Source organism: Schistocerca cancellata, chromosome 8, assembly GCF_023864275.1.
Source record: "Schistocerca cancellata isolate TAMUIC-IGC-003103 chromosome 8, iqSchCanc2.1, whole genome shotgun sequence".
Taxonomy (NCBI): Eukaryota; Metazoa; Arthropoda; class Insecta; order Orthoptera; family Acrididae; genus Schistocerca; species Schistocerca cancellata.
The window spans coordinates 398,126,243-398,138,717 of NC_064633.1; the positions used below are offsets into that span (position 1 = coordinate 398,126,243).

Consider the following 12,475-nt stretch of genomic DNA (forward strand, 5'->3'; position numbering starts at 1 on the left):
AATTTATGTGAAATGTATTCCAAATTTTCTCTCAGTTGTTCTGCCACTAATGCTGCTGAGTCGGGAGGTTGGTAAAAGGAGCCAATTATTGACCTAGCTCGGTTGTTGAGTGTAACCTCCACCCATAATAATTCACAGGAACTATCCACTTCTACTTCACTACAGGATAAACTACTACTAACAGCGACGAACACTCCACCAACGGTTGCATGCAATCTATCCTTTCTAAACACCGTCTGTACCTTTGTAAAAATTTCGGCAGAATTTATCTCTGGCTTCAGCCAGCTTTCTGTACCTATAACGATTTCAGCTTCGGTGCTTTCTATCAGTGCTTGAAGTTCCGGTACTTTACCAACGCAGCTTCGACAGTTTACAATTACAATACCGATTGCTGCTTGGTCCCCGCATGTCCTGACTTTGCCCCGCACCCGTTGAGGCTGTTGCCCTTTCTGTACTTGCCCAAGGCCATCTAACCTAAAAAACCGCCCAGCCCACGCCACACAACCCCTGCTACCCGTGTAGCCGCTTGTTGCTTGTAGTGGACTCCTGACCTATCCAGCAGAACCCGAAACCCCACCACCCTATGGCGCAAGTTGAGGGATCTGTAGTACTAACTGATGGCACCTTGACAGATATGGACTAGGTGAACATTACTGTGGACCAAACGCATCTCTTCATGCTTGATTTCTTCCCCAATGGTGATGGCATCTTTCAGCAGGTTTACTGCCCATGTCAAAACACCAGAATGGTGCTATAATAGATTGAGAAGCATGATAATGAACTCACACTGATGCCTTGGACAACAAATTCACCTCATCTGAAACCAACAGAACAGATCTGGTATGGTACTGGGCATAAGGTCCACATCCACAAACCACTGGCCGTAATTTACAGGAACAGCATGACCCACATGTAGACAGCAACTTCACATACCTCTGGGAACCAACTGATGAATGGTTAAAGCCATGACACATGGTTAAATCCATGTCACATAGAATCGCTGAGGTATTGTGTTACAAAGGTGGACTAACACATTATTAAGCAAATGTTCATAATGTTTTGGATGATCCAGTGTATGTTTGCAAACAAACAAAATGAAATAATGAAGCAAGTATATTTATAAGAATAGAAGAGGAACGATAATGCAAGAAATAAATCAAAACAGAAAGGAGAGGAAGTCTGTGGATGTGAAACAACAGGTAAAAACTTCCTGCTGTAATGTTCAAAAACAGATATTTCAAGAGAGTCAGTGAGGTTCTGGAAGTTACAGACAAGAATGTGGAACCAAGCTGACTCCAGTGCCATGGCCAGTGGCATTACATTTCTTGGTTGAGTAACTAGAGTGTGAAAAGTCCAATCAAGGCGGTCCCACAGATTCTCAGTTGGGTTTAAGTCTGGGGAGTTTGGTGGTCAGGGGAGTATGGTAAACTCATCCTAGTACTTAGCAAACCATAAGAACAATGAACATGCTCCCCAAGTACAGAAGCATGTGTGTGTTGCTACATTACCTCGCATGAACAAAAAAATGGCTGGCATCGAAATAAGTGTCCAAGGACTAGAAAAGCAACTGAAATCACTCAACAGAGGAAAGTCCACTACACCTGACGGGATACCAATTCAATTCTACACAGAGTATGAGAAAGAACTTGCCCACCTTCTAACAGCCGTGTACTGCAAGTCTCTAGAGGAATGGAAGGTTCCAAATGATTGTAAAAGAGCACAGGTAGTTCCAGTTTTCAAGAAGGGTCGTCGAGCAGATGCGCAAAACTATAGGCCCATATCTCTGACATCGATCTGTTGTAGAATTTTAGAACATGTTTTTTGCTCACGTATCATGTTTTTTCTGGAAACCCAGAATCTACTCTGTAAGAATCAACATGGATTCTGGAAACAGTGATCGTGTGAGACCCAACTCACTTTATTTGTTCATGAGACCCAGAAAATATTAGATACAGGCTCCCAGGTAGATGCCATTATCCTTGACTTCTGGAAGGCACTTGATACAGTTCCGTACTGTCACCTGATAAACAAAGTAAGAGCCTACAGAATATCAGACCAGCTGTGTGGCTGGATTGAAGAGTTTTTAGCTTGAGTATTGCTCATCAGTGTGGGATCTGTACCAGGTTGGGTTGACAGAGGGGATAAAGAAGATCCAAAGAAGAGCAGCGCATTTTGTCACAGGGTTATTTGGTAAGCGTGACTGAGATATTTAGCAAACTCAAGTGGCAGACTCTGCAAGAGAGGCGCTCTGCATCGCGGTGTAGCTTTCTGTCCAGGTTTCGAGAGGGTGCGTTTCTGGATGAGGTATCGAATATATTGCTTCCCCCTACTTATACCTCCCGAGGAGGCCACAAATGTAAAATCATAGAGATTCGAGCATGCACAGAGGCTTTCCAGCAGTCGTTCTTCCCACTAATCATACGTGACTGGAACAGGAAAGGGAGGTAATGACAGTGGCACGAAAAGTGTCCTCCGCCACACACCGTTGTGGAGTATAAATGTAGATGTAGATTATGCCTTCCAGAATGATGATATCATCCACAAATTCTCCCCAGTCTGAACACTTCTGATAATTGTTGCACGGTATTTGCTCTCAGAAGTTTCATTTTGCACACGCCAATGATCATCCGTCCGATGGAGCATAGCCCTTGATTCATCCAAAAATGCCACCTGTCACCAATCAGCTGATCTCCAGTTGTTATTGACATGCAAATTCCAACCTTCATCACTGATGAATAGCAGTCAGCATGGGTGCATGAACGAGGCACATGCTGCAAAGGCCCTAATGCAGCAACAGTCACTGAACGGTCATTGAGGAGATACTGTTGGTAGCTCTTTGGTTCACCTTGGTGGTCAGTTGCTCAACAGTTGCACATCCATTCACCCATACACTTCTCCACAGCTGTCATTTGCCCTTGTCATTTACACATTAAATGTATTCGCAAATGCGAATATGGATAACCATCAGCTGTAGAATGGGATGATGACAATGAAAATTTGTGCCAGACCAGTACTCAAACCTGGATTTCACACTTATCGTGAGTGGTCACCTTACCATTTGGCTTACCAAATGGTAAGGTGACTGCTCGCAATAAGCAGGAAATCCAGGCTCGAGTTAGCCATATTCGCAACTGCAAATACATTTAATGTATTTCATAATGGCTATAGTCACCGCAGTGCCTGTTCTTTTGGACATGAAGTGGTTCCACCCTTGGCCCGAAAACCAATGATCATGCCCCTTTTGGACAACAATAGTGACTGCACTGTTGTCCATGTCCCCTCCATAACTAGTTATCCATACTCACAATTGCAAATACATTAATGTATTTCATAATGGCTGCACTCACCGCAGTAGTTGTTACTTTGGACATGCATGCAAAATTCAGAATGACACAGGCACTGCAATGTCGTACTTGTCATTTATGATCCATGGTGCACCACAGTTGTCTCGGCACTGGTTTTGGATTGCATCATTTTGCAACACATGGTATAGTTTAACCAAGGCAGTATGCTAACAGTTAACAGACTTAGCTATTTGGGAAATGGTTCCACCCTTGGCCTGAAAGCCAACGCTCATGCCCTTTTGGACATCAGATAAATCTGACAGTTTCCGCATTACAATGATGAGTGCACTGCCATCTGCATCCCCTGGCACTGTTTATACACACTCCACTGCTAATGCTGCCACCTGCCATTTGTGAGTGGTTACTGCACACTGACTTCATACATAGGTGCCGGTCACTTTAACATGACTGTACAGTGCCTATATAATTTTCAAATATCTCAACTAACTTTTTGAAAATAAAGTAACATGAGAACTAAGAGTCTCAAAAATGAGAAGGAATTCTAGAAAATTATAAGCTAATTTTTTTTAGTTTCTTGCACATGTACATGGACTTGCATCCTGACCACCTGAAGCAAACATTACAGCCAGATAAAGGGGCCCAATCACAGGCTGAACATACCTGCTGCCAACAACAAATTCAAAACAGTTTGAGAGTCCACAGGTAAGCAACAGGAAGTTGTGTAAGCTGAGACAGAGAGTGAATTAAGGTCCTCAAGAGCAAAGTTATTAGTGCCCTTTTGAAAACAAAATGTGTTAGGAAGGTTGTTAAAACACTTCAGACTAAAAATGCCTAAAATATAATATCACTTACCATTATCATCACTATCTCCCATTTTCATTCACATTCACCTACCCATTCATACCCTATCATGAAGAAATTTTTAAATTAGTTGATGTTAAAAATGTGTTATTAAAACTATGTTTGAGTTATAGAACAAAAGTGAAGAGAAACCACAGAAAATGTTACTGACTGATCACACAAAGACCAGATGAGCATGCACACCAGTACCACACCAAAACCTCCTTCTTGAAAGTTTAGAGAGCAAGTCAAACATCTCACAAAATCATACAAGTTGTACCACATTCATCTCATTGTTACCTAAAATGAAAGGAAAAACAGCTGGTAAAAGCACCTCTACCCTCTCATCTAAATATAAAACACATTAAGTTAAAACATGGTGTACTGCAATTTGTACACCACAAGCACTACACACTGTAGGTCCCCCTGCCAGAATAGGAAGCCAGGCATCATTGGACTTTGCTCTACCCAATGACAACTGAGGACTTCATGTCATATCAGATCATTTCATGGTTATAGTCATGTCAGGGCCAGAAGGAGGGACACCATTGCCTGGTAGCTGGTTTTACTGAGTGTCACTTCCTGTAACTCTTCTTCTCACCGATGCATGTACCTCAACTCTGAGGATATAGTATGTAGGGTGACAGTGCATTGATCCACCTGATTTAGAAGACACACTTCCTTCACTATCACATCTACTGATTTATTTCCCTGAATTTTGTTGTGCCTTGGCACCCAACAGAATGCTCCTCCTTCCCATCCTTTGCAGGCAGAGAAGTAAGTCCTGGATGTCCTGGTCATATCTGTCTGCTGGGTATTTTCATTGAATAGATTGAAGAGCACTTAGGCAGCTGGAATATATGACAAATTTTTCAGCACGAATATGTCCCATCTGCACCACTACCCTCAAAATTGTAAGCAATTCTGCACTCTGAATCAAAGACACTAAAGTTATTTTGTAAACAATTCTAGAGGACATCCCCATGAAAATAACCACCGAGCAGCCAAGACAATCCCCCTGCCTAGAGGAATCCTTAACTACAGCTACATAGTTGAGGTGTTCATTTAAAATTTCATTAAAAATTAAATTACAAACATAGGCAGGAGTGCTATTACTCCCATGCCATACCAAGTCTAAAACTATTCTGGACCTCTTCAGTAGCCAAAGAATCAATTGACTCCAAACCTGTGTGAATGTTAGTATTTGACCCACACCATGTGCCACAAGATATTGACGGTATCAATAGACTTCAAACCAGGGTGAATGTTAGTATTTGACCCACAACATGTGCCACAAGATATTGCTTTGCACAGACCCCAACAGACGCCGCTGCTCACAGATTATCTGCAATAACTGCTTCTATTGGAAAGCAAGTGGCAGTTTGGATTGTAGTGAATCTGGAACTGCACAGAACTTGTACTGACAAGTTGCTGTGGCAGGACTGAGAGAGGAACAAAAAGACTGCAAAATCATACACATGTATGAAACACTGCACAGGGCTCCTTATTGGTTCAGTTTTACCACTGAATGATTGATTGATTGATTGACTGACTGATTTTTTATTGTTCCAGCTTTGAAATACTGCCTAGGAGTAAGTTGAACAAATATATTTCAAGGAAGATGCAATATATGAAAGTCACAGATCAAGTAAACAGAGTAAGACATGTGTAACACTTTAACAGTCAAATCATAACTGAGTCCAAGTCTAGCAACCATGGCTGGCTGGCCGCTTAGGTGGCGCTGCTGCTGCATGGCTGGAAGACAGCGCCGCATGTAGAGGACGCGCATAACTGCGCGGCGGCACTTTGAAAGATCGGCGAGTCACAACAGGGACAACATTCTCCTGCTCAAATCTGTCAGACATAACTTCCCTAATGTGGCATCTAAAAAAAATTGTGATAGGATGGACAGTAAAAGCAGGTAGCATTCCATGGAGCTGTCTGAGAATTTTTGCTTCCAAGTATTAGGCTGGTGCATTCGTTCATTGTGTTTCTGTCTTCTATGTGGGTATTCTGGTTGTTATGAGTTTATTTACCAATTAGCATTTTTTATTTGTAGTTCACTGTTTCTATTTGAGTTTACATATTGTCAATTTGTCATTTGGAGACAATGGAGCTGTGGACACTAGAAAAAAATTGCCAAGTGGAGATATTGGAACATTTCCAACATACTCATATTCTTCTGTTTGAGTTCAATAGAGGAGGCACAGCAGGGGTGGCCACAAGAAACATTTGTGCCATATGGTGTGGATAACATCACTGGACAAAGCATGGCACGAAAATAGTTTTCTCGTTTTAAGGAGGATTGTGTTGACATTAATGACTCTCCATGTTCAGGATGACCTTCAGGGTTTCACGAAGATTGTTTACCGTATTTACCCGAATCTAAGCCGCACTCGAATCTAAGCCGCACCTGAAAAATGAGACTCGAAACAAAGGAAAAAAAGATTTCCCGAATCTAAGCCGCACCTGAAATTTGAGACTCGAAATTCAAGGGGAGAGAAAAGTTTTAGGCCGCACCTCCAAATCGAAACAAAGTTGGTCCATTGTAATATGAGACACAATTTAGGTCGAATGAATGACGATACAGCTACAGTAGTTTGGTTCGAGTCGTAAGCTTTACCAGGTAGCCATTGCTATGCGTCAGGTGCTCCGTCCGTATTTATACGGGTACCCTTCCTTTTTCACGTGCTTCGTCTGGTTTGAATCGATTGCTTATTTTGTTTGATCTGATAAGTGCCGTTTTCTCTGTTATAGGTGTTTACGTCACTCTAAGCTGAAAATGCATCACTGTACTGTGTCATGCATTGTTTGTCGCATTCTGATAGTGCATGTTTACGACCTGTCGCCGTTCGTGGCATGGCTTGCTTTTGTGCGCGCTACCGCCGCTTACAACTAAAAAGAGGCGAATCGTCTCATTAGCGAAGCAATGTCAAGAGACTGCTATTTGTTGTTACTTACACTGCTGCTTTCTTTGCGAATGATCAACAAGAACCAAATAATAGGCTGCGTATGATAGAACATGTTCTGAACGAGAGTTAGGCGAAAATTTTTCTCCGTTTGAAAATCTTTGCGGCCGCTTCTTTAGTACATCAAATTCTGCACAGAAATTAGAGTCATCTTAGATTTAAAAATCTAGTCAATTGCCGTGGTTCATTTCTGACTGTATCACTATTAGGCTAAGAATAATACGAATATAAACATGCCACGATAAGTGTATTCTTCCGTGTTTGCTGTTGTCTCACTCTAGTTTCGTAGTTTATTAGGCAGACAGGATTTAAATGAGATAGCAACAAACACGGAAGAACACATGGCAAAATGTTTATATTCGTATTATTCTTATTGTGAATGGTGAAGAGAATACTGCTTGTGTTCACATTTCATCAGGATACTAATAGCAACCATCTCTTCTCACAGGTAGGAAAAAATTCAGAACGTAGAGTTGGCCATATTGAAAAACATCCCAAACAGTCTTGCCAGTCAGATTTTCGTAGTACATTGAAATTCTAATACATTCGAAGATGAACAATACGGAATTTGTATTTACTTCGTTGGATAATGTATGGTCTCCCATAAGTCCAACCCCTCGTCCAAGTCGTGGGAGATGGGCAACGGCACAAAGTAGGGGACTGCCTATAGGGGCGATGTACAGCGGGGACTTCGTGTGCCCCAGGACCGCTACGGTAGCTGAGAAGGCTCTATGGGAACCCTGAAACGTGACGGCTAACGGGGCTCTGGTGAAGCTGCGATAGGCCTAGCAAGCCAGTAGTGGATAAATCAACTGCTTTTAAAAAGGGAACATGCCTCGGATCACGGAACGGATCTAAAGGAAACCGACCAAGAAATGGAAAAGGATTACGAGATGGTTTACGACTGGGCACCTTAAACATAAGGACTCTAACTGGGAAGTTAGAAGAAATTGTAGAAATGATGGAAAGGAGGAAATTGGACATCTTGGGACTTGCTGAGACTAGGTGGAGAGGAGTTGGTGAAAAACCACTAAGTAAAGGATGTAAACTGTACTGGATAGGGAATGAGAGGGGAAGAAATGGAGTGGCAATAGTGGTCAGAGAGGGTCTGCAGGAGGAGGTGGAAGGTATCAATGATCGAATGATAAAAGCCAGAGTACGAGTGAAAGGAAAAAGCATTGAAATCATCCAAGCATATGCCCCACAGGTGGGGTGTACAAAAAAGGAGAAGGAGGAATTTGAAGATGACATGCAAAAGCAGCTAAATGGAGGTAATCAGATTATAATAGGGGACCTCAATGCACATGTTGGCACAGACAGGAAAGGATTCGAGGAGATAATGGGACCAGAGGGCTGGGGGAACCGAAATAGAGAAGGAAAATTGTTGCTGGAATTCTGCAAGAGGAATGGGCTGACGATCGCAAATTCCTGGTACAAGAAGAGAAGTAGTCACAAAATAACTTGGTACAGTGGGGACTGGTCCCAAACTTCAGTAGTAGACTATGTACTAGTGGATAGGCAGATGATGAGCAGCCTCACAGATGTTAAGGTCGTTCCATCTGAGGCCTTAGACAGTGACCATCGGCTGTTGGTAGCCACCCTGAGAGAGAAAAAAGATAGGAGGGCAACAGGTATACAGGAGAAAAGGTTGAAGACATGGATGCTGAAAGAGGATGAACGGAGGACCCAGTACCAGACACTGATCAGGAAGAAGCTGCCAAAGGAAGATCAGAGAACAGTGGAAGAAGAATGGGGAGATTTTAAGAGGGCCCTAGTTGAGGCAGCTGAGATTGTGTGCGGAAGAACTAGCACAAAGAGGAGAAGTAAGGAAACCCCATGGTGGAACAACATATGTAAAGAGGCAGTACTTCGAAAGAACAAAGCCTTCAGAGAATGGTTCCAGACCCGAACAGAGGAAGCTAGGGTAAAATATAAGGAAAGCAAGAAAGCGGCACAGACCATAGTAAGGGCGGAGAAGAAGAAGTGGATGGAAAAATGGACAAGAATGTTAGAAGAGGACAGTGAAGGGAACAAAAAAGTACTTTACACCATGGTAAGAAATAAGAGGAAGGACAGAAGCGAGTGCCTGAGGATCATGGATAATAATGGAAGAGTTGTGGAGGAAATGCATGAGCTCAAAAAGATTTGGAAGGAGTACTTTGAAGATCTGTTGAATGCCGCCAAGCGGGTAACTAACAGCGATGGAGAGCCTAAGGCAGCAGACGATGATAATAGTGGGGAAATTGATGATCTAACTTGGAATGAAGTGGAAGAAGCCATAAAGAGGATGAAAGGGGGCAAGGCACCAGGTTGGGACGAAGTAACAGTGGATATGATACGAGCAGCAGGAGAAGTAGGAACCCAGTGGCTATACAGAGTGCTGAGGGTGGTGTGGAAGGAGAACGGAATTCCTGAGGATTGGAAGAAAGGAATTATAGTCCCGATCTTCAAGAAAGGGGATAAAAGGAGATGTGAGAACTACAGAGGAATCACCCTGCTATGCCACTGTGGAAAAATCTATGAAAAGATCCTGGAGAAGAGAATAAGAAGCAGTATTGAAAGTAGACTGCAAGAGGAGCAGTATGGTTTCAGACCGGGAAGATCAACAACGGACCTCATATTTGCGGTAAGGCAACTGCAGGAAAGGCACTATGAGTACGGGAAGGACTTAATCATGGCCTTTTTAGATATTGAGAAGGCGTATGACAGTATCTGTAGGGACAAGCTCTGGGATGTGCTGAACGCAAAAGGGATAGATGAAGAGATAACACGAAAAGTCAGAAAAATGTATGAGGGAAGTGAGAGTTGTGTGAAAGTGGGGAGGGAATGTACTGCATGGTTCAAGCTGGAAAATGGGCTGCGACAGGGAAGTGCACTTTCGCCTTTATTGTTTATTATTGTTATGGATGAAATCCTACAGCAAGTGTCAGATGCAATTGGAGATCATAAAATGAAAGCAGTGCTTTTTGCCGATGACCTGATGTTATGGGGAAATTGCGAGAAGGAGGTGCAAGAGCAGTTAGATGCATGGGAGGCAACGGCAGCACAATATGGAATGCATTTCTCTGCAAAGAAAAGTAAAATAATTGTCACAACAAGGAAGACGAATAGGCCAAATGTGGATATAACTTGTGGAGGGGAAAAACTACAAGTGGTAGAGAACTTCAAGTACCTGGGAAGCGTGATTGAAAGTAAGGGGGGAAACGCAATGGAAATAAATGAAAGGTGCAGAAAAGCAGGGCAGTTCTACAAATGCATTAGGGGGCTTATTTGGAGCAAGGAGGTGCCACAGAAATCCAAGGGAATTATATACCGAACCTACTTTGTCCCCATATTGGCATATGGAAGTGAGACATGGGTAATGCACAAAAGCGACAAAAGTAGAATACAGGCTAGCGAAATGAAGTTCCAGAGGAGCAGGTTGGGTGTAACAAGACGAGACAGATTGCGAAATGAGTATGTGAGGGAAAGACTAAAGGAGGAACCAGTACAGGACAGGATAGAAAAATCAAGACTGCAGTGGTATGGACACATGAAGAGAATGGATGAGGGAAGAATTCCTAAGAGGATGTTTGATCTGCAACTGGAGGGGAAGAGGCCCAGAGGAAGACCAAGAGATAGATGGGTGAAGGGAGTGAAGGAATGTGTGACGAGAAGAGGAGAGAACTGGACGAAGGTGGAAGAGGGGGAATGGTGGAAAGACAGAACACGATGGAGAGGCTTGTGTTCCCGACAGACCCAGCCAGTGGCTGGAAACTGTCCAAGATGATGATGATGGATAATGTATGAAAATGCAGTGGTCGAAACTCGGGGCGGAGAAAAAAAAGCTCGTCTTCCACCTTTTTTTAAATTTATTTACTGACGCAGAGGTTTTGGCGCCAGTATTTATCTTTGTGCCTACAAAGCATGTCTGTGTAGCGCTACATATATTCGACGGCAGAAGTTAGTTGTGGCGGCACCCACCAACATTTTTCAGAACTTCCGCTTGCTTTGCACTCAATTCTAAGCCGCAGGCGGTTTTTTGGATTACAAAAACCAGAAAAAAAGTGCGGCTTAGATTCGCGTAAATACGGTAAACACATTTATCCACAATGATCCTCATCAGCATACTCAATAACTAGCAAATGTGATGCATTGTGATCATTCCACCATTGTGCAACTTTTGCATGCATTGGAGAAGGTTCAAAAATTAGGTGCATGGGTACCATATGCTCTAAGTCAAAATCACAGAAACTGGCAGTGGTCGTATGTGCATCTTTGCCTGCTTGTCATCAATTTGCTCATGAAAAATGCTAATCGTTCCTACCCTGTATCATTACTGGGATGAGAAATGATCTCTTTACACTAATTTAAGGAATAGAAAGGCATGGTTGAGCCCAAACAAAGCAGCAATCCCCCTACAAAGAGCCGCAAGAGATAGTGTTATGCATATGGTGGAACAGAAATGGTGTGGTGTACTACAAATTGCTTCCCCAAGATGAGCCCATCACTGCTGACATTTATTGTCAACAACTAAGATGTCTTGCAGATGCAATCCAAGAACAACAACCAGGAAAACTGAATGAAGTGATGCTTATCCTTGATAACGCTCGTTCTTATTCTTCTGGACTGACAAAAAGTGCTATACAGAAGATGGGTTGGGAAGTCATTCCACAACCACCTTATCCAACTGACCTTGCACCCTCACATTTTCACCATTTTGACTCTCTATTGAAAAAAATTCAAAGAACTTCCTTTCCAGGTGAAAATGTGCTCCTAACATGGCTTGATGGGTTCTTTGCCTCAAACTACATGATTTCTACAGTCACGGAATCAAAAAGTTATCTCAGTGTTGGCAGACTCCTGTAAATAGTGAAAAAGAATATGTTATTGAAAACTAAAGTCTCTGTTATGTGTCTCTGTTGTGGTTATTAAACTTATGGAAAATGCTGTGAACTTATGCACCTACCTAATAGTATGATATGCTTTGTTTATTTTAAAAAATATACCTACTGCATGTAACAGTGTTTGGATTAAATCTGATCCTCACCAGAGAGCAGAAGCACTGAGTTGTTGATATGTGCAAATAAAAGGCAGAAAACTTGCTAGCTTTGGGACTATTCCTGTTTCGAGCTAAAGTAAAATACTCACAGAAAAAAACCACACACACACACAAAAACGGCTGGACAGACAGTGCCAGTGCTGAATTTTGAAAGTAAAATACTCACAGAAAAAACACACACACACACACACTCTCTCTCTCTCTCTCTCTCTCTCTGGACAGACAGTGCCAGTGCTGAATTTTGGTAGGTGGGGTAGGTTGTGGTGGGGGCAGTTTTGGATAGGATGGATAGAGGGTGAGAGAGGTGGGAGATTGGCACA

At 42.6% G+C, this 12,475-nt stretch overlaps 1 protein-coding gene across 1 annotated transcript in view; it reads right to left on the reverse strand.

Moving 5' to 3' along the window:
• Nucleotides 1-12,475, reverse strand: part of LOC126095766 (elongation factor-like GTPase 1) — a 591,625-nt gene that overhangs the window by 543,258 nt on the left and 35,892 nt on the right. The gene's annotated exons all lie outside the window — the stretch shown is intronic.